A 21,818-nucleotide genomic window follows, 5' to 3' on the forward strand; every position below is an offset into this window, starting at 1 on the left:
GTGCCATCTATTGGTCGTGTTCTTTAAACCAAAACCATCAAGAAGTTCACCTTAATTCTCCATTGATAAGTGACACTCCTTAATCTCAATCTACCTCTTCTGCCTCCATATTGATCGAGGAGAGTGCAGCTTGGCCTGGCCAGATCTTTATGCATTCTCTACAGATAGCCCAGGGGATACGAGCTGCATAGTTCACGGGGCTGGGATGGAGTGGAGATTGACAGGTCTGGGGGTGAGTGGCATTTCCTCCTAAACGGAGAGTCCAGTTCAGACTTAATTATATGAGAGCTTGAAATCTCAGCAGCAGTGGACTGACCAACAACATTTGTTCGCAAACCATTGCCATATCATGTTTTTTTTTGCCTGACGATTTAATAAAATAGGACTTATTGTAGTTCTACCTTTAATTCTTCTTTTAGACGTTCCCTCTGTATTCCTTGCAACTTTTTGCTCTCTAAATGATAGAAACACAGAATTATGCTACCAAGGTTGGGGTTCAAGTGTTAAGTATTATGATGCCGTGGTCAAAATGGTGAGGGCCAGGGTGTTTACAATCGAACAAAGAACACAACGTATATTATTGCGGTACGCCAGGATAAATGTTAGTCAGACTCTCTTTCTCTCTCGCTCTCTTTTTCTCAATCTCACACACACACACACACACACACACACACACACACACACACACACACACACACACACACACACACACACACACACACACACACACACACACACACACACACACACACAGGATTTGTTCCACTCCAGGGCTTAAGGAGGACAGGTTTGGGGATCAGGATTCTGATTGATTGAACAGCCTTGTGTATTTACTGCGTTATTTACAACAGTCTAATAAAGCGTGCTAATCTGAGGCTGCCAGTCACAGATGAAGTGAGGCGGTGCAGGGGGTCATATCGCACGTCATCACACAAACACATGTGCACTTGCAAACAAACACTAAAGGCTAATACACAAGCGCAAACACATCCAGACACACACACACACACACACACACACACACACACACACACACACACACACACACACACACACACACACACACACTAGCAAACACTAGGCAGTCAGCTGGAAAATAGTTTGGCGTTGACTTAGCATGTGTACAGAGGGGGGGTTGTGGGGGCCAGGAGGGGGTTGAGACCGGGGAGGCGCTCTCTGCATAAACGCTGACAATGGGTGGATATCTACCGTGTATCCCACTCCCTAAGCTCCTTTTCACACTTCGACCAAACAATGATGTTTTGGAGCAAGGTAGTTTAAAGCCAAGTACTTTGCAAGGCCATGTCCTTGTTTTTTCGTGTCAGGACCAAGATCTTTTTGAGAGCAAAGACCACTTGACTAAAGGGAAAATCAGGTTTAAAAGATCAATTGTACCCACTACCCACTGGATCAATTTGCAGTACAGAACATATAAATGCCTGTTTGTACATCGAGCTACAATGTGGTAATTTGCATTTTAGTGATTAAAAGTGAGGCTCTTTTTGGAGATTCCGCTCTTTACAAGTGACTCAGCAGGAAGATTTGTTCCAACTGTGGTGTGGGGGTGGTGTTATTCAAGCAGCCACACCTGCTTGGCTCTAGTTAATTGGGCCCAGGAGCAGGGGTGGCTCTGCATCTGTTGCTCATCAGAGCAATCGATGAACACAGGTTAAAATCACCCATCCCCACACACAGGGAAAGCCTTTGTCATGACAACTTTTCATCTTGCCACCCTCTCCAATAAACTGGTGTGTCTGTGACATCATGGCCTGCGTCTCTGTGTCGGCAAGCCCCGAGAAAAGCCTCTCAGGTGGCGTGTGGCAGGCGGAACTGCTGTACCAACTCTCCGTTCCTTTGATTTAGTTGGTGTGATGAGATTCAGTAGAGTCGGTTCAGCTTGGAGTTGCGAACAGAATTCTCACAAGAATCGTTTAATTCTGGAAAAAAAAGTGTAACTCATTCACATTCAAGAATTAGGCCAAATACAATAATAATACCTTTTTTTTTTTTCACATTATTTTTCTGTGGCGTACGGACGACTCATTTGCCGGAGTGACCCCCGACTCCTCAGTCATTTAAAAGATTTGTTTCCATAGAACAAATTGTTTTTGTATCTTGCATTACTACTGCATTTGTGTATTATATTACATATCAGTCATCATGTCAAGTTTCCCAATAAAGAGAAAAGAATGAAACGGCTCTGAAATTTGAACACAGTTGTAAGTACTTTTGAGTGAACATTGTACGTACTGTATTATGACCATCTCACGAAGGTAGACAAACCCTTTTCCAACAACGTAAACAACAGAGCTTATTCTCCAGACAAATTCTCACACAAACAGGTATTAAAATGACTCTAAAGACCGAGCTGTGTTTTTCATCAGCATTTTTCATTTTGTCCCCTTTGGCGAATACAGTGTAAACAAAAGCTTCTTGTTTGCTGGAAACAGTGTGAAGCGGAATGAGCCTTCTTTTGTCGCATCGTCTCCCCTCCGTCTCCCTCTCTCTCCGAGGTTTCCTGCTGGACTCGTTGGTTTTCGGGAGGTTGGAAGCAGCGTGGTGAATTAGGGATTTTTTAATTACAGCCGTCGGTGATGTCTCTGGCTTGATAATAACAGTGTGGCTCGCAATGGGAGAAGGAATGTGTTCCCTCGCATCGCTTCTCATTAGAGACACTCCGGAGGCCTCATCAAAGGCCTCCCTCCTTCCCTCCCTTCGTCCCTCCTCACCCACTCCCTCTCTCCCTCTCTACCACCGGCTCATCCCTTCTTCCCAGTGCACTTGTTCCTCATGGCTCCAGGACATGCTTAGCAAACACACCAGCAAAACTCTCCTTCTGATGCGTCTTATCGTTTTTAATTAAACGAAAGGAATCCTGTTCTCCTTCTTGACAAATAAACTTTACACTGATGGATATTTCAATCTGCACAGGATGCATACAGTGAGGTACAAAATCCTGCTTTATTATGTTGTGACCAAGTGACATTACAAAATTTCACTTGGTTTTTCCTGACATTGGCCTTGAAATTAAAATTATTTCCTGGTCCTACTGACTATTGCGGTATGTACGGAAACACATACGCTGTTGCCTTTTCAAATGGAATTTCAAATCGTAAAATTTTGTAGATTATATATTTCAAAATTTTAATTCCAATTCAAAGGGCAGAACTGCCATTGCTTTAACGTGGAATTAACAAATACCAAATAAAGCAAAATTAAGTCACACACTCATGTGTGTGCTGACTATTAAACAGGCTTGAGCTCAGTTTAACACCGGTGTGGTCCTTTAATAGAACTGTTGGGGCCGGCTCACATTAAAGAGTCTTTTGAGTGTGCAAATACATTGGTGTTTTAAAAACTTCTTGGAAAGCCGCAAGCGCACCGCATGTCATGTGACATGAAATAGCCAATCAGCCACAGCCTCCGTCACACATCCTGTCCGTGCAGCGGTCCCCTGTGTCAGCATGGAGGAGAGGCTTGGATACCAAAGCTGTACGACCTGTCCAGCGGATATTATTTACATTCCAATTGACGGAACATTGCCTGGAGGAATATAATCTGTGAACTGGGACGTCTGATAATGATCTAATAACATTCGCTCTAGGCTAAGTTAGTAGCTTGAGGCATAATGTCCCAATACAGCTTTTTAAGCAATGTAGTGGTCACTTTTACTTACCTGTAGACGCAAGGCGGATCATTTCGATTACAATAAAAATATCTGTCCTGTTTCTGTTCGTATGTGTGCCAAACTCATTGTAGTGGTCACAATAGGGCTAGAGCTAGCTTGCTAACGATCCACATAAACAATCAAAAGTTACTAATTTTGACTATTTCTACTTGTGATTGCTCGCTTATATGCATTAATATGATGAGTGTGCCTTTAATGTTGTACATTTGAAGAAAAAATAGTTTGTGTGAAGTCCTGGTTTGTTTTGGCTGTTTGGCAACGCGGCCCAGCCCTCCAGGCGCGACGGTGTGCAACCTTCCAAGCGATTTGATAAAATGATTCAGAAGTGCGCCTTTCGCTTTCCAAACGTTTTAAGGCACTTCATGTGAACCGGCCCTTATGCAGCCACAGCCTTGAAAGTTGTTTGCCTCAGCACAGCCTGTTCTTTAAAATGATTCTTCAGAGAATGAGAAGTATTTATAAATACTTTGTTGTAGTAAAAAAAAAATTACCCCATTAGAAGTATCGACTGATTCCTTCCAGAAACTGAGTTTGTCTTTTCTGTTCTCTGGAAAGACTGAGGCATGAGTGGCTTTGGGTGGAATAAAGGAGTGCTTCATATTTAGTGCAGAACCACAACAATTCCATGCAGAAAAAACAATTGCATCCGATAACATCTAGGTTGCTAGGCAACTATGGTTCACAGGAGTGACCAGTTTTATTACTCATCTGACTGGTCATCAGATCACATGATCCAATCGAAACACTCTGCATTCACGCCTGAAAGGCAGAGGAGGTGACGACACTGCGCTTCCATCCCGCCCCTCAGTTATATATTGTAGCGCGACTTCCACTTCGTCCTCTTTTTGCTGCTGAGGGCCTCAGAAGGGCACCATACCACAGCACAGTAATAGATCTGGTCCCTCCTCAGGGAACCGTGGTTGCCAACACAACCCAGACGTGGGTGTGCAGGGGATCCAGGACTGAAGAGCCTCCCTGCTCTTTTCTCCTCCTCCAAAGTGGCTGTCATGAGGCCCATAGCCTCACCAGAGGTGTCGGCAGGGCACACCAGGGGGCTGAGATGTGGTGTCTTGTCCTAGTGCTGTAGTCCAGCAATGCCCAACCAGAGGAACCGGTTCATGGCCACACAGGCTCCCATGCTATGCCCAGTGGTTTGGGCCACACATCGAGTTATGTGGAGGGAGATGTCTATGGTTATCCAGATCTCCACCAGGATTCTCTCCTCCACCGCGGCAGAGACAGTGAGCTCTGCAAGCACCTTGGCTTGGTAGCGCTAGAGTAGGGCCTGCATGTTAAAGGCACAGGTCACCTGCCGCGATGCTGCCATGGTTGGGAGAGTGGGCTTCTTCCCCAAGCCCAAGCCCTGTCCCGGTGCGAGGCAGCCAGCAACGGGTCCTTCCACTAGGGGGAAGGTCAGGTATCTTAGTTTCCTTGGTCTTGTCCACGTGGCAGTAGGCCTCAAACCCCCTCACTGGTCCATGCGCCAAGTAGGGATTCTCCCAACCCTTCGCCAGCTCTGGGTGTCCCTCATGGAAGAGGGGGATGATCGGAGCTTCCTGGCAGGGGGCTCCAGCCTAAAATTCCCTGTCCAGCATGTCTGGAACTGTTTCGGTGGGGAGACCCAACTTTCAGGCCGTGCGATGGGAGACCTCCAGTAGTTCGGTTTTCAGGAGTTCCGCCTCCAGCACCCCCCAGGGGGGACCGAGAGCGGGCTGGAGCTCGGCCCGAGGCTAGGGAGGCTCTCCTCCTCGTCCGAGTGTGACGAGTCTCTCTTGGCTCCAAGTCAGTGTCCTCCTTACACTAGCGCACTGCCTGTCTTCTGATGGTAGCCAGGGAGAGCTGAGTGCAGGTTAGGCACTCCATGGTGTCCTCCAGCAGCACTACCACGGCGTGCTGCCTACCCAGGCACGAGGCCGCGGCCCGGCCGACTGTACCCCTGCTTTGATCTGGTTGTGCTTCACCTATTTCTCGCAGTGCCAAAATTCAAACTCAGTACATACACCACACAACAGGCCTAGGGTTTGTTGGCCTACCTAGGACCGATGATTGTTGCCTTTATTCCTGCGGATACAACCTCCTCAACGGCATGACTATTTTTTTTGCAGAGGAAAAAATAGAGTTAAGGAGATCTAAAAAATGTATGTTAGAATATACTTCTTCACCGAAGAGTACTCGAGCCGGTGATTCACATTGACTCACATGAGTAGGATCCGAGAGATAAAGCAGGCATGGAAATACGAGTATCTCGTTGTGGATTCTTCTTATGCAAAGTAAGAAAAGAGGAGGAAGAGGGAGTCGAGCTGCAATATATAGCTGGGGGGGTGAGAGGGAAGCGTGTCACCGTCACTTTCCCTGCCTTCCAGGTGTGAACGTAGAGCGTTTCGATTCGATTACGGGATCTGACGATCAGTGTCATGAGTAATACATCACAGCCCCTGCGATCAGGAACAGTCATTGATTTATGTGTTTTTGCTTTTGCTTTCATTGAACTCATAAACCAGCCACCGACCCACCAAGAGGATCCCTTGCAAGCTAATGAACTATATTCATATCTTGTCCCTGGAATATAAATACAGGAGGCCTGTTGGGATGAAGAGAAGAGAGATGGACATAGTCGACTCTTTCAAATAAATCGGAATCAGAATGTGTTTATTTCTGCAAGTAAATTTTCATATACAGTAAGTGGAATTTGTCATGGTGAGGACTTGTATTGATCTACAGACAAAAAAAACAACATAAAAAAAAAAGCTTAATAGTCTGAAAAATGAAAAAAAAGGAAAAATAAATAAATCTAAATACAGACATAAACCATGAGCAGAAATTGTAAAATATATAGAAATATTATATAATATTATATATATATATATATATTTATATATAAGTGAGTTTTGTTTGAAAACTGATCTCATCTAGTATTCTAAGAAGGTTCATCTAAATTCTATAATTATTAGCAATTATTTTTTGTATAGCCCAATTTTACATTGGATTTTTTTAGAAGCAGGGGTTCGTAGTAGAGGGATTATGACGGAAATTTGAGCAAATATATATATTTAAGTCAGCAGGGAGAGTAGAGTCAATTGAGGGATGAATATATTATCTTTTTGATGAATGCATAAAAAATGTCTCACCACTGCCGATCAGTGCTTAGTAGACTTATCATTATGGCTGAACCACCAGAGAGCAAGAGAAAGAGAGAGAGGGAGTAAAAAAGAGAGACAGAGAGAGAGAGAGAGAGAGAGCATCCAGGGAAAAACCCATACGTATAGGGAGCAGGTGTGTGTGACCATAAAATTTATTATAAAGACAATGTGAGGGGCAGAGGCTATCGAGCTAAACGTAGCAAAATCCTAAGTCACCTCACCAGGATAAAGCCCATGTGACCAAATTTCTTTCACAACATATTTTTTAAATCTCTTAGTATTGTCAGATTCAATCCAAGTTTAGAACATTCACAAACTAGAGATAATAACAAGTCCTGGTATTCGTGGTGGGTACGGTGGCACAGTGCATTGCCCATCTGGGGAACTGTTGTCACCGTGCTCCGGCAGGTTATCTCCCGATTAGGGGCCTTTCTGTGTGGAGTTTGCATGTTCTCCCCGTGCTCACATAGGCTTTCCTCCATGTAACATCAGTAAGGACCCCCACCAAAAACATGCAGAACATCGTCGTCTGACCAGCGATGGACATTTGTAACTGATCTCAAGGCACATCGCTGTACGCTACCCACTGCTCCTGGTTGCCCCTCGGAGGAAGGACAATCCCCGATGGGTTAAAAGCAGAGATCTCATTCAGCCACCATTTGAAGCGTATGTGTGTGTGTGTTGGGCGGCATCACTGCATGAGTGCGTGTGTTCTGTGTGACAAGTAAAGATTCTTCTTCTGACACTATGAAACAATATATGAGTGATCTTGCTCTTAGCGATTGTTCGCGATCAAATCACAACCAAAATCAAACTAATCCTGCATCCACCCTATTTTAATCTCCAATCACGGGCAGATTAGTTTCAGCCTCATCAATGAAACCAACCCGAACCGTCCTGTCAGGTGATGGTTTAACACCTCACTTCTGATGGATAAAGAATTGAACCATTTCTTTTCCAGAGAATGGACATCCTTCATTGAACTGAATGACTCTCCAGAAATATTTTCATCCTTACTATGGGAAACGGTTAAGGCAGTTCTGACAGGAAGTATTATTTCATTCTCAACTCACAAGAAAAAGAAGGGACAAGAATGCCAAAATAAACTTGAACAACAACTAAAAGACTTGCATTCCTGCACTCAGGTAAATTTCTTGCTAATCAATTGAAATGACATTGGGTAAAAAGGAAAGGATCCACATGGTAGGATAAAACATACCCCGTAAGACATCAATACATTATTCACACTTTGATAATAAGCTATATCCCTCAGATAATGAATTAAATATATCAAATAACTCATTCTTGTATGATATATTCCTCACAAAACTATCCACAGAGCAGGCTACTACATTAGATCAACTCATAACCGTAGAAGAACTCAGGAAAACTCTCTTTTCCACGACCAACAATAAATCACCTGGATCAGATGGCTACCCAGTGGAATTTTATAAACACTTCTGGCCACTAATTTCCCCACTATTCACCAGAATGGTTATGGAGATTAAGTCAATTTCCACCATACCTCCACACATGAATGCTACTCTTACTGTACTTTGGTTTTGTTCAAACCCAATAAGAACCCAACCAGATATAGACCCATGTGCCTAATACATTGTTATTTAAATCAGCATATCTCAAAGAAACTTAAATACCGTTATTTCTTCTTAAGATTCAGAAAAAGCATTTGTTTAATGAGTTATGAGTAAATTGGACACATCTCTTCTCCACCCTCAACAAATTTGGCTTTGAAGAGTCACTCATTCTATGGCTCACTTCACAGCCTTTTGCATTACAACAAGACACAAGGATGTCCACTCTCCCTATTACCTTTCACCTTTTCACTTTTATTGAACCCCTCGTGGCTGCCATCTGTGAAAACAATAACATCATTGGCATACAAACAGGAAACTGTTCACAAAATCAGTTTGTATACAGACATTTTGTTACATTTACAGAACCCAATATTGTCCCCACCGGAAGTGTTATTATATCTAAATTTTCAGCTATCTCAAAATATTCAATAAATCGGACCACAGTCTTACCACTCGGTAGGGAAGAGCACCATCACAACAGGAAACATAAGATACCTTGGTATTGATATCTCCACCAATCTGTCAGACTTGTCTAGCCTTAACTTTATTCCATTGCTCAACTTGAAGAAGACGTCACTTGATGGAAAAAGCGACCCACCGCACTAATTGACAGGATAGCAGGAGTGAAAATGAACAAACTACCAAAAATAAACTATATATTTTCAATGACCCCAGTCAAACCAACAGTACATTAGTTTGAGGCCTAAAAGACCGAAATTTCAGGTACTACTATTTAGCGAACCATCTTCAATTTATGATCATATGGTTGCAACCAAAGCAACAATTAGGCCACAGATGGTGAGACATTGAAAACACAGAATGTCAATATTTATCAATATCTGATCGCCCATTCCTTACTGAATCTATAAAGAAACATATTTTCTTGAAAGCCCCATTCATCGCAACGACTCTGTCAGCCTGGTGGAAATTCAACAAACTCAGTGGTTACACTCCATCTCCCAACAAATTCACTCCAATTTGGCACAAGCAGGATTTTCTGGTTGAAAACAAACCAATAATCTTCAGGTCTTGTAAAAGACAGGGAATTTCTCATCTGGGACATATTTGTGTCCCACCACAACAAAACTCACCATCTCGTGCATTTTTAACATCACCAGGAGCAGGCAAATTAGTTGGAAAAAAACCTTTCTTGAAGGAAAATGAGATTTCTATGTTTACGTTTACGTCATTTACATTTAGTCATTTAGCAGACGCTTTTATCCAATGCGACTTACAAGGGAGAATAAGATTCAAGCTACATTGCGACAGAAACATCTGTGTAACAATAAATAAATACTGCTAAGTATTGTTAAGTAATTGTAAATTAGGAGAGGAGGTACACTGGTGGTGCTCTGGTGGTTTTTAGCGACTCGTTCCACCACTGTGGAACTACAAATGAGAATAGCCTGGATTACCGTGGTTGTGCAACCGGCAGAGCCAGGCGATGCTCATTTGACGAACGCAGCATCCGGGGGGTAACGTGCTCTTACAAGAGCATTTAAGTAAGTTAGAGCGTTCCCAACATTCACTCTCTAGGCAAGCATCAGAGACTTGAACTTGATGCGAGCGGCTACAGGTAGCCAGTGGAGCTCGATAAGTAACGTGTGCCCTCTTTGGCTGGTTGAGCACCAGTCGCACCGCTGCATTCTGTATCATCTGCAGTGGCATCACCGCACAAGCCGGCAAGCCTGTTAAGAGAGCGTTGCAGTAGTCGAGGCGGGAAATCACCAAGGTTTGTATCAGCAGTTGAGTGGCATATTAGGTTAGGTACGGCCTGACTTTTCGGATGTTGAATAGTGCAAAGTGGCACAACCGAGAGACGGCGGCAACATGGTCCGAGAATGTCGGTCATCGATAATGACACCTAGATTCCTTGCAGCCTCGGTAGGAGCAAGAGATAAAGAGTCAATTTTGATATCAATGTCGTGATAAATACCTTGTTTGGCCGGGAAGACCAACACTTCCGTTTTTGCTAGGTTTAGTTGAAGATGGCAATCCTTCATCCACGTGGATATGTCAGCCAGGCAATCCAAGATCCAGGCCAAGACAGTGGGGTCATCAGGCAGGAAAGACAGATAGAGTTGAGTATCATCCGCATAGCAGTGATATGAAAAATCATGCGAGCGGATGACCGGGCCCAGCGAGGTGGTGTATATGGCAAAGAGTAGAGGTCCCAGCCTTGGGGCAGCCCTGTGGTGAGGTGGTGAGGCACCTTTGTTCCTTTTTGTTTTTTTTTAATCTCTCAAACGTATTTTCGAAACCGAGTTTGATTTATAAATGGTAGAAAAATTTTAAACCATGGAGTTAAATATTCCCCATTACATGGGGAAACGCAGTTCACTTACCGGGACGAAAAACGCTGATCGATCGTTTCCTTTAAAGCGAGAGTCCAGGTGAAGATCATTCATCCATATTCCATGTGATTTGAATTCACAATGTGAAACCGTTTTTGGTAGAATTCAACCTTTAAATCGTACTAGTCTTACACACACGGAGCCACTGTTAATGAAACGGCAAAGAAGAAAATCCCTTCTCCGTATCGTAATGGATAACGCAAAGCGGGTGGCGGAAGCTCCTAATTATATTTCAGATCTTAATCTGACCAGTGTGATAGATCCAAGTTAGTGTTAGCAGCGCGTACTGGACTTCATTTTCCGCAATGACAGTCAGTTCTCCCACACCAACGCGGAGAACAACAGCGACGCTGAATCTGATATTACCCTGAACTTGGAGAACAAACAGTGGATGCGAAAAAAATGCAAAAAAAATGCCAAATGATCCTAAAGCATGCGGTGGGTCACATTTTTGAATACAATTATTTCATATCTTTCCCAACCCTAATCCAAAGGTATGATATCGGTGGTCACAGTTTCCTGCAATTTCTTCATCTGCAGCCATCTCTAAAAGTAAAAATCTAATTAACAAACAGTGTCCTACAACCACCTCTGATTATTGAAGATCTTACTCATATTGGCAATTTAAAAAAATCCCTTTTCCAGAATATTCAAACCGTGATTAAAAACAAATAAAACTTTGCCTTTTCCAGCCATGGAATGGAAAAGAGACCTTGCTGTTTCCACCGATATTAACTTCTGGAAACTTATTTGTAACAACACCTTTTTCTATGACCTGTCTTGGCCCCATGGTCGGTGGGTCAGCATGCTGCTGGGGTTGCCCACCCCAGGGGCTGGTGGTCCGCATCTGCCATGCGTCCTGGCCTACTGCTCCATTGCGTTGATCTGCTTGTCCTTCACCTATCTCTCTGAATCCCAAATCTCAAACTCAGTACATCCACCACACAACAGACCTACGGTTTGTGGGACTGGTGGGGTGCGAGCTATGTGAATTTGGATATAGTTGGAGACTGCAATCTTGCCCATCACAGTCCTGCCCTGGCATCTGTCCTACAATTTTAATACCACTCATATTAGCTCAGAACACATACACCCCCACACAAATCTAACTCTAAACCACCTTCCACCAGACCAGTGTCTGCGGGGCAGGAGGGGCACGATTGATTCGGTTTGATATGCTTGGGGGACTCGCGTCCCCACACCTCACAATGTTAACAGCATTTACAAACAGCACACATTGAGCACTGGGGTTTCTGGGGTGGCAGGGCGCTGGTGGGTTGGTGTGGGGGTGCAGTTGCCTGGGGAGCGGCCAGGTTGGCTTTCGGCTACGTGGGTGGCCGCTCGGGGCCTGTGGCCGGGTGGGGCGTCTGGCCAGTTGTGGTATGGTGGTATGTTATATGTTTTTCCAGGTACATGTCTCAATAATAGAATTATAAAATAAGAAAATAATTTGTCTCATCTGCTATATATATATATATATATATATATATATATATATATATATATATATATATATATATATATATATATATGTGTGTGTGTGTGTGTGTGTATATATATATATACAAACATTTTTTTAGGGGGGTTTTGAAGGACGAATCAGTAATATTTTATCTGTTCTTTATGTGATGTATCTGAAAAAAAAAATTCATTTCAGCCCAAATAACCCTATTTGAAGTTTTAATTAACATAACCAATATATGGACTGCCATTCACAAAAAAATATCATTACCATAATTGTTTTTGATTCTTTTATTGCAACTTTATTTTACCATTGAAGTCCAATGAGGTCTAATCTCAGCTTTTTCAGTGGCACCCTGATTACAATCATTAAAACCTCAGCATTAAGACAAATTTAACAAATCATACAACAGTGCTTATAGTTACAGATAGGAGAATGGTTCAGGAGCTGGAAAAGAGGCAATACATCATAAAAAAAAGTCTGTGAAAATGAATTTAACATAGACTTCAAACGAGACATGTTTTAGCAGTTGTTGAGAGCTCTGAAATCTCTTCCACCGATGGGGTCCGTAAAATGAAAAAGCAGATTTTTCTTTCAGAAAATTATATATATGGTTTTCTAAGTATTTAATACCAGTTTTACATCAAACAGTGCATTTTCATTTTTTTAAATTCTGTCGACTTTGTAAAAGTGCAAGGAGCTATAATTGACATTATCATCATTTACATAAACAGTAAATAAATGCGGGTGTAAAATCAAACCTTGTGGCAACTGTTACCTCGTGTAAGAAGTTTGATCCCATTAGTATCGCCATTAGTGATAGTAATATTGAAAAAAGGTTCCCTTTATTTGGAGATTTGGCTCAAGTGTGGTCAACCATGGATAAATCAACAAAAAAAACCTCTATGTAGTAGATAATATTCCCCAACAGACGTTACCTCAAAATGTTGCCCACTTGTTTTGTTTTGTAAATCTACATGTACATGTACTATGGTTTTTTTTTTTCTAAGCCATAATACATTAAACACAACATTTAAATGCCAAACCGGTGTGTTAGTATTTAAAATTGGAATTTGTCTTCAAATTTCCTTTGTTGACAAATGTCTTAGTTGTATTTTAGGAATTTACTTTGTTTAATTTTTCCATTCTTTCCTCCATTCTTCTCTGCCGCTGCTCTTGTTACTCCTTGCCACAGCAGAATTACAAATGGCCTCCACCCAGACACCTCGAGGCGGACCAGGGTGTGAATGTCAAGTGGCTGCGTTGCTCACCCTGAACCTTGACCCTAGAACCATCTCCAATTTATTGAATATCAAATGGAGTTTATATAAACATAGTAATAATATGGTATTATTATCTTTTGTTCTTCCTCTTCTTCTTTTTTGATTATTGTATTTTATTATTATTATTATTATTATTATTATTATTATTATTATTAGTAGTAGTAGTAGTAGTAGTAGTAGTAGTAGTAGTAGTAGTAGTATTATTATTAATATTATTATTATTATTATTATTATAAGTAGTAGTAGTAGTAGTAGTTGTAGTAGTAGTAGTAGTAGTAGAAGTAGTAGTAGCGCTAGTAGTAGCAAATAGTAAAGCTAGTAAAGTGTGAGGGTATAAGTCAAACTAAAGCATTTATCTTCCTGAGAAAGAATGTCACCTGCTCTGTGCACTACTTCCAATATGCAGTTAGGTGTTTCGGCGTTGTTTTGTATTATTTACAACCAGGGAGAAGGACACTAGGTCCAAACATAAGGCACCGTAAGCATTTAAAAGTGAGCAAAAAATGAGCACCTCATTCTTCATCCTGAAGAACTCGCCACCCGGCTTGAAAAATGGACAAGGAGGGAAATTGCTATCGGGCTCATGTACAGTATGCTGGTGGGTTTTTATTCTGTTGATGTTGTTGTTGTTGTTGTTGTTGTTGTTGTTATTGTTTTGTTGTTAATCTGGAAGTATAATGTATTTCTATGTGCAGCTGCCCATTTTAGGGGTGAGTCGTTCTACATTACAAGGGGCAGTGAACACAATCATAAGTGACAAAAGTAATAAAATATAATAAAATGAATAGACAATATGCAATAAATCTAAAAATTGACCAAAAAAAAAAAGAAAAATCGCCAATGTACAACAAACCTGAAAATGAGCAATAAATAATGAAAACTAATCCTGAATTAAACTGATGAGCTTGGTGTATAAACATAGGGCAATAAAGGAAAATGCATGCACACTGGATTTGAGGCTCACAGGGTGACACTGTTGTCACTTTTACCAAATGGGTAAAGCCCAAAATCCTGTTCCCACAGGGCATGAAAAATACATTAAGAAAGAAAGAAAGAAAGAAAGAAAGAAAGAAAGAAAGAAAGAAAGAAGGTAAGAAAGAAAGAAAGTAAGAAAGAAAGAAAGAAAGAAAGAAGGTAAGAAAGAAAGAAAGTAAGAAAGAAAGAAAGTAAGAAAGAAAGAGAGAAAGATTGAACATTAGTCATGCAGAGTCTGCAGGTCATTGTATCTGGGGGAATAGTGCGTGTCCCTCTAATTATCCTCCACTTGCTGGCATTTCGAGGGAGGTGAAAGTGAGGGAGGATTGCAGAGAGAGAGAGAGAGAGAGAGAGAGAGGGGGGGGGGGGGGAGAGAGAGAGAGAGAGAGGTGGGTGGAGATAGGGGAGGGAAAGGTTTAAATGGACATGGAAAGAGAATGAAAGAATAGGAGCAGGAAGGGGAATGGATGCTGGGTAATAGATGTCAGACAGCATGGTAAGCAATCCCGTATCGCAACTCCCTCTCACATCTCTCTCTCTCTCTCTCTCTCTCTCTCTCTCGCGCTCCTCCCCTCTCTCTCTCTATTCACAGCAAATTGCTGTGAGACTCCTAAAGCTCCTGCAGCCGAGCGTCCCACCTGGGATCCGGCCTCGGTGCTCGATCTGCGCCTCATGCACTAACAACTTTATGTGTGTTGCCATCCGCCCGGCCAATTATGCCTCTTGTTCCCCCGCAGCCTTGGCTCGCTCCTCTAAAGGTAGTTGTTGGACATGGTAATAAGGTAAAGGGCTTTTGGCCTGCCACCCCGCCCACAACCCCCACCGATCGACTGGCGATGGACGCTCTTCCAAGTCAAAGGCAGTCTGCGGGTTTCACAAAGAAATTATACAAAAGAAAATAATTATAATCAGATACTTCCCGTAACCTCCCCATGAATTAGGACAAAGGTTTTCATCAGAGCAGGATGATGAAAAGAAAAAAAAGAAAATCGTAATCCACTTGTCTATTTACACGTAATTCCATGAACCTTTGATGTAAACGGGGAACATAATAATAAATAACCGGATATTAAATACTAAGCTTCTAATCTTTATATTGCAGTGGAAAGATGAGGAAGTGGTGAGCGGGGAAGCCTATTAGGCTCGACTCCTGCAAACGTCCCCACAGAGAATAGATGGGATTTCCATTTTCACCTCCTGTCCTCATAGAGTTATTGCTATCATATTTTAAATATATAGATATCTATTTAAATACACAGTATATAGTTATAGTTCATACATGTATAGTATACTGTATGTAGTTATAGTGTTAAAGGACCAATAAAGTTTTCATTCATCAACTTCTGCCTCCAATAAACAGTCGACTCAGCGAAACAAGTTTATAAGTCAGTGACATCACACATGCTCTATCTTTTCATCGCTGTTTCTCTCTTTATATCTCCTTATCGCTAGCTCTCTCTCTCTCTCTCTCTCTCTCTCTCACAATGACCCTCCCTGCTCCCGTTCTGCCTCGGCCACCGTCCAGGGTGTTTGTACGGAGGCTTACTCCAAGTGAGGCGAGACAGGAGAAGTAAACCCGTGAGAGGGGGCGGGAAATAAATCCAAATGTCTATAACGAGCAGTCCTGACCTCCGAATGAAACCCTGTGTGTACATATATCAGCCAGGGGAGAAGGGAGCTGGCTGCAGCAGATGTTTAACCCGAGGCAGAGGGGAAGGAAGCTCCACACACTGGTACAGTGACTGCATGTACGTCACACTGCAAGACTAAGACTAATAAGATTTACAGCCTTGTTTAGCAAACATTTGCATTAAGTCTGCTTTATGAGAAAAAAAAAAGTACTTCATTTCATTGTAAGAGAAATTGAAACCTCTTGGGCAAAACGTTGACACAAAAAGTAAAATATTTCATAAACCGGATCGAGCCGGTTTGACGTATTTCCTGCATATGTGGCTCAAAGACTGTTGGATGAGCAACGCCACAAAACGAACTATAATAATAATAATAATAATAATAATAATAATAATAATAATTAGACGTGCTATAATAGCTGGTGTGCAGTGCAGCGCTGCCAGCACACATAAAAATAAAGGAAAACAGAGAAATTGTCAAGCATCACAAAACCTCAGGGTGGGAAGAGGGAAAGGGAGATTTGGGAATCATTCTGCCGGATGTGAGTGCAGCTCCGCAGTTTGGCACAGGGGAGCGGCTGTGCAGGCTGATCGTGGTTTATCGCACCTGGACACACATGATAAACAGGAGCCCCGGCTGCTTCTCTGAAATCTGTCCAACGACTCTCCAAAGAAACCCCATAATTTGCGGCGCGTTTATTTAATTTCATTTATTTTGCACCTGCCCTGATTTTTTTGCTTTTCATAAAACTGCTTACAAGAATGTCTGGATGTTGGTTTGAATTAGCCTCGGAAGAACTGTGTAACAAATCTGTCATCGCTTTTTCAAAAGCACACTTGGATTTCTCTCCCTCCGGGTGAGGGAGCTGGGTTGTGAGCCCCTGACAGCTGAGATTCATACCTTTCCTTGCCGTGACCTTTGACCCGGGCGAGAGCCATAACAAGCCCCATATCCGGACGTTACAAACGACAACTGGCACGACACAAATACCTTTCACTCGATCACGTCCAATTTGTCAGCTCAAGCTCTCCATTCTTTTTCCTTTCTTTCCTCCGTTCTTTCTTCCTGGAATGGCATTGAGAAGCTGCTTTATTTATCGCTCCCGTTACTCTCCCGGTCGCTGTGCTCGCTCCCCTTTTACCATAATTTTCATGATTGCATACATTCTACCACTTAATTCCATTGTGATAATGAACAGTAACAATACACAACATTTTATTTTTTCTTCGAGGTTCCTCACCTTGAGCTCCATTGTTAAAGGGCATTAAGAGCGAAAATGAAGTCATTAAAATGCCACTATTATGTTTATATACAATTATACTATAAACTATACTATACTTAGTATAATATACTTGTCAATTTCCACTTTTAAAATCTATGTGCAGAACATTAGCTTTTCAAATTCAAGCGCCTCTTCAACCATACCGTCGTTATTCATTTTGAGACCTCAGGGAAAAACACGACTAATAAAATATGAAATCAAACTAATTTTCCTGTTAATATGCACGTTCAATTTTAATTGCTAAGTTCCAAAGAGGTGCTCAGTGAGGATGGTGGCATTAAGAGTAAATAAGTTAAAAAAATGAAAATCATTATTTGACAAAAATCACAACATTTCTAAGATTGAAAAATAAATCATCCAAAGAAACATGTATTAGCATATTAACTATTAGAAAAATTAAAAGGTAGCCATGCAGGGGATGATTAGAAAATGTTCTTTAATTTCGCAAAAATAGCCGTTGCAATCACAGCAGTTTAACAATTTATAAAGCAGCTTGAGGCCTTGTAAAATATTTTTATTCACATCTATATTTATTTATTTATTATAAATTTCAGAGAAAAACAAATATGCTTCTTAATATGCGACATATTTGAGTTCAATATTTCAAACGTTTTAAGGTATTAGTCCTTACTTTGTGTGAGATTCTCCCTACCCGGGCTGTAATGATGGTCTGCTCTTCTGGCGCCACCTTCCTAGTCCATCAAATCAGAGTTGCGTTTCCTGCCCAGGCGTGACAAGGAAAATTAGAATTGATCCAGTCGGTGGAAGGCTGAAATAGAAGGCGAATAAAAATAGATAAACCTTCTCTTGGGGGGAGCCGCGGTTCTCGTGTTATGTTGACGTATTCCGAGATACATAAAAGACGTTTCACGCTGTGAAATCATTGGATTGGGTGTTGAAAGGTCAACGGCGGATTGGTGTTAAAAATGGTAAAATTAGTTGAAATTTGGGTGGAGGAAAACTGCACTTTCCAGATAGAAAATCAGTAACTCACCCAGCTCTGGGTGTAGAGGGTTGGGATTGTAGGGGTGGGGAGGGCAGGGGCGGGGATGGTGGAGGTGGGGATTGGAATATTCAGGAACAATTACGGTGCCAAAACCTGAAAAGCCAAAATGGAGCTTTTCCCCCCATTAACCCAGAGCATCTTAAAGCATCTTGAGGCGCTCAGCCATCGAGGGGTTGGACGTGGAAGTGGAACCGAGGTGCATGGGTGTGGGATTAAAAATCGGATTCTTCAGACCACCCTGGGACTAATTGGACAAAATGTAAATGCGTCCCAATTTATCAAGTCCTAAAACCTCCCTTAATGGAGCTGTGGCCGAACGACAGGGGCCGAAAATATCTTGTTGAATGTCAAGATTCCTTTAATTAATGTTCTTTGGCAAGCGACGGCCGAACACAAACACTTGAAATGTGAAATGTGAGACAGCTGGAATTTACATAATTTATTTTGATTTATTTAAAACAGTATAAAAAGATGGACAGATTTAGAAAGAGAGACGAGTGTCAAACATGTTTGTAGCCATATTACTGAATTGAATGAGGTAAAAAAATATATATACGTACTGTATATATAGTCTATAAATCTATATATATAAACAAAACGCTCTATGACAAAGGGATTTATAACAAAATGCTCTACAACAAAATGCTCTATAATAATACAATTTATAACAAAATGCTCTATAACAAAATGCTCTCGGACAAAATGCTTTACAACAAAATGTTCAATGACAACATGATTTATAAGAAAACGCTCTATAACAAAACACTCTATAACAAAACTATTTCTCACAAAATGATTTTTAACCAAACCCTCTTTAACAAAACTCTCTGTAACAAAACAACTTATAACAAACAGATTTATAACAAAACGTTCTATAACAAAATGTTCGATAACAAAACACTTTATAACAAAACAATTTATAACAATATGATTTATAACAAAATGCTTTATTACAAAACACTCCATAGCAAAATGATTTATAACAAAAGGCTCTATAACAATATGATTAATGACGAAATTATTTATAACCAAACACTCTATAACAAAACAATTTATAACAATACGCTCTATAACAAGACGATTTACAACAAAATGATTTATAACAAAATGCTCTATAACAAAACAATTTATAACAAAATGCTCAATAACAAAATGCTCGATATCAAAACACTTTATAACAAACAATCCATAACAAAACGAGTTATAACAGGGGAGCTCCAATGTAAAGTTCGCCGTCCAGCATGGACACAGCCGTGTCCCGGGCTGCTGCGGTGGGAGGCCAAACTGTCGGGCTGCACGCTGGGAGACCTCCAGGAGCTTGGCCTCCCGCAGCCTCAGGGGGCTGAGGAAAGGCTGGAGCTCGGCTGGAGGCTGTGGAGGCTCTTCTCCTTTTCCGACTCGTCCGAGTCGACGACTCCGTCTTGGCCCTGAAATATATCACCCGCTACATTTCCTCTGGGATGTGAGCCGAAAAGGAGCCCGATGGGTGTGTGGGACCTGGGCTAGCACCAGGAGAAGTGCCCTCTAGCCGGGGGAGCGGGCTCGTCCTCCGACATGGCTCCTACGTCGGCATCCTCCTCTCACCAGCGCGCCGCCTGTTTCCTGACGGCGGCCAGGAGAGCTGGCTGCAGGCTGGGCACTCCAATGTGCCGGGTCAATTTCTCCCTGTGGGTCCCCAGTCCGGTTATGACCTCCTCGACGCATGACTATTTCCTCGCAAGAGGAAAAAAGAGTCACATCATATTAAACGCATCACTAATGGGAATCAAGCAATAGATAACGATTTTTTGTGAAGTAAAACATTTTTTGTTAAGAGAGTTTTGAAAACAGAGGTACTGAGAGATCAGGCTAAAACGTTTTAGAAGCATTTCCAGACTTTTGCAGAACAAAATGGCCATTTAGAAACACAATTAGTGCTCTTAAATGTTTACATTTTGATAGGGCTGTACTCCTTCAATGAGATAATGTTGAATGGGTTCTTTCTGAAATAATATTTAAATCATTAATTTATAAAAATATTGGAAAATGCATAATTCAAGTTTCAATAATTCAAGTATTTTTTTCATTCCTGACAGTATGCATGCAGTATGCTCCATGGCGTCCTCCGTCCTTGGTGCCTCCATTATTGTGTATCTTATAAACATTTCCCATTTCCTTTCCATTATTATTATTATTATTATTATTATTATTATTATTATTATTATTATTATTATTATTATTATTATCATGAATGCTTATGTTTGGCCATCTTAACAGCGACTGATACTCTTGCAGTGTGTGCGGAACCCAGCAAGTATAATAATAATAATAATAATAATAATAATAATAATAATAATAATAATAATAATAATTTGTCATTATTATTATTATTATTATTATTATTATTATTATTATTATTTTTGTTGTTGTTGTTGTTATTATTATTATTATTATTATTATTATTATTAATAATAATAATAATAATAAAAATAATAATAATAATAATAATAATAATAATAATAATAATAATAATAATATATTTACAGATATTTTTTGGGACACACAGCTGGGACAATCTGGACCGGGACGTCTGGTCACCGTAGTAAAAAGTCTCATGTGCTTGTAGTACATTGTAATACGTTGCATAAATAACATGTATCCTATACCCAGCCCATAATTTATTGGGGGAGGGGGCAAAAGTGGGGTGTTATATTTGTTTTGACATTGTTCTACTGAATGGATGCACTGCAGTGAACAAATCCAAGGTTGTTTTTTTCTCCTACCCTGGCATTACCAAATGGAAGGCTTGCATCCTTTACATATAATAGTGGAGAGCTTGGAATGTACAATATTACATTCAAACATTTTTAAACTAATGAGTTATTGTTGTGGAATTGGGCTCTTTGGCTGAGCGATAAGCTTTTTTTATTTTTGTGCTTTGGGAGTGGGGGCAGGGTTTTGTAGTGTATTTCATTAATCTGAAGAGAAAGCAAATATGTATTCTTAGTGCTTGATCTGATATTTTCTGCTATTTTCCTGTTTTTCTGTCTGCTCAATTTATGGTATACTGGACTTTCCCCTCTGTAATATATACACAATGTACAGCTGTAATATATAAACACGTAAATTATATATATATATATATATATATATATATATATATATATATATATATATATACACAGTGTACTCTGTTCACTATGGACTGTACTTTACTTTAGGCATTAAGGAGCTTAGTGTCCTCCTAATAACAGATGTTCCTGACCGTGTACCAGGTCATTCCAAGTGCTGTAATCCCAGCAGGTCGATTAAACATTTTGCGATACCCTGTGTAAATCTGCGTTGCACTCGCTGCCTTGCTCAAGGTCCATTTGACATGAGCCATTGAGATAGGAGGAATTATTTTCACTCATGTGATGCTA

This window comes from Zeus faber (assembly GCF_960531495.2).
Source record: "Zeus faber genome assembly, chromosome: 3".
Classification (NCBI taxonomy): domain Eukaryota; kingdom Metazoa; phylum Chordata; class Actinopteri; order Zeiformes; family Zeidae; genus Zeus; species Zeus faber.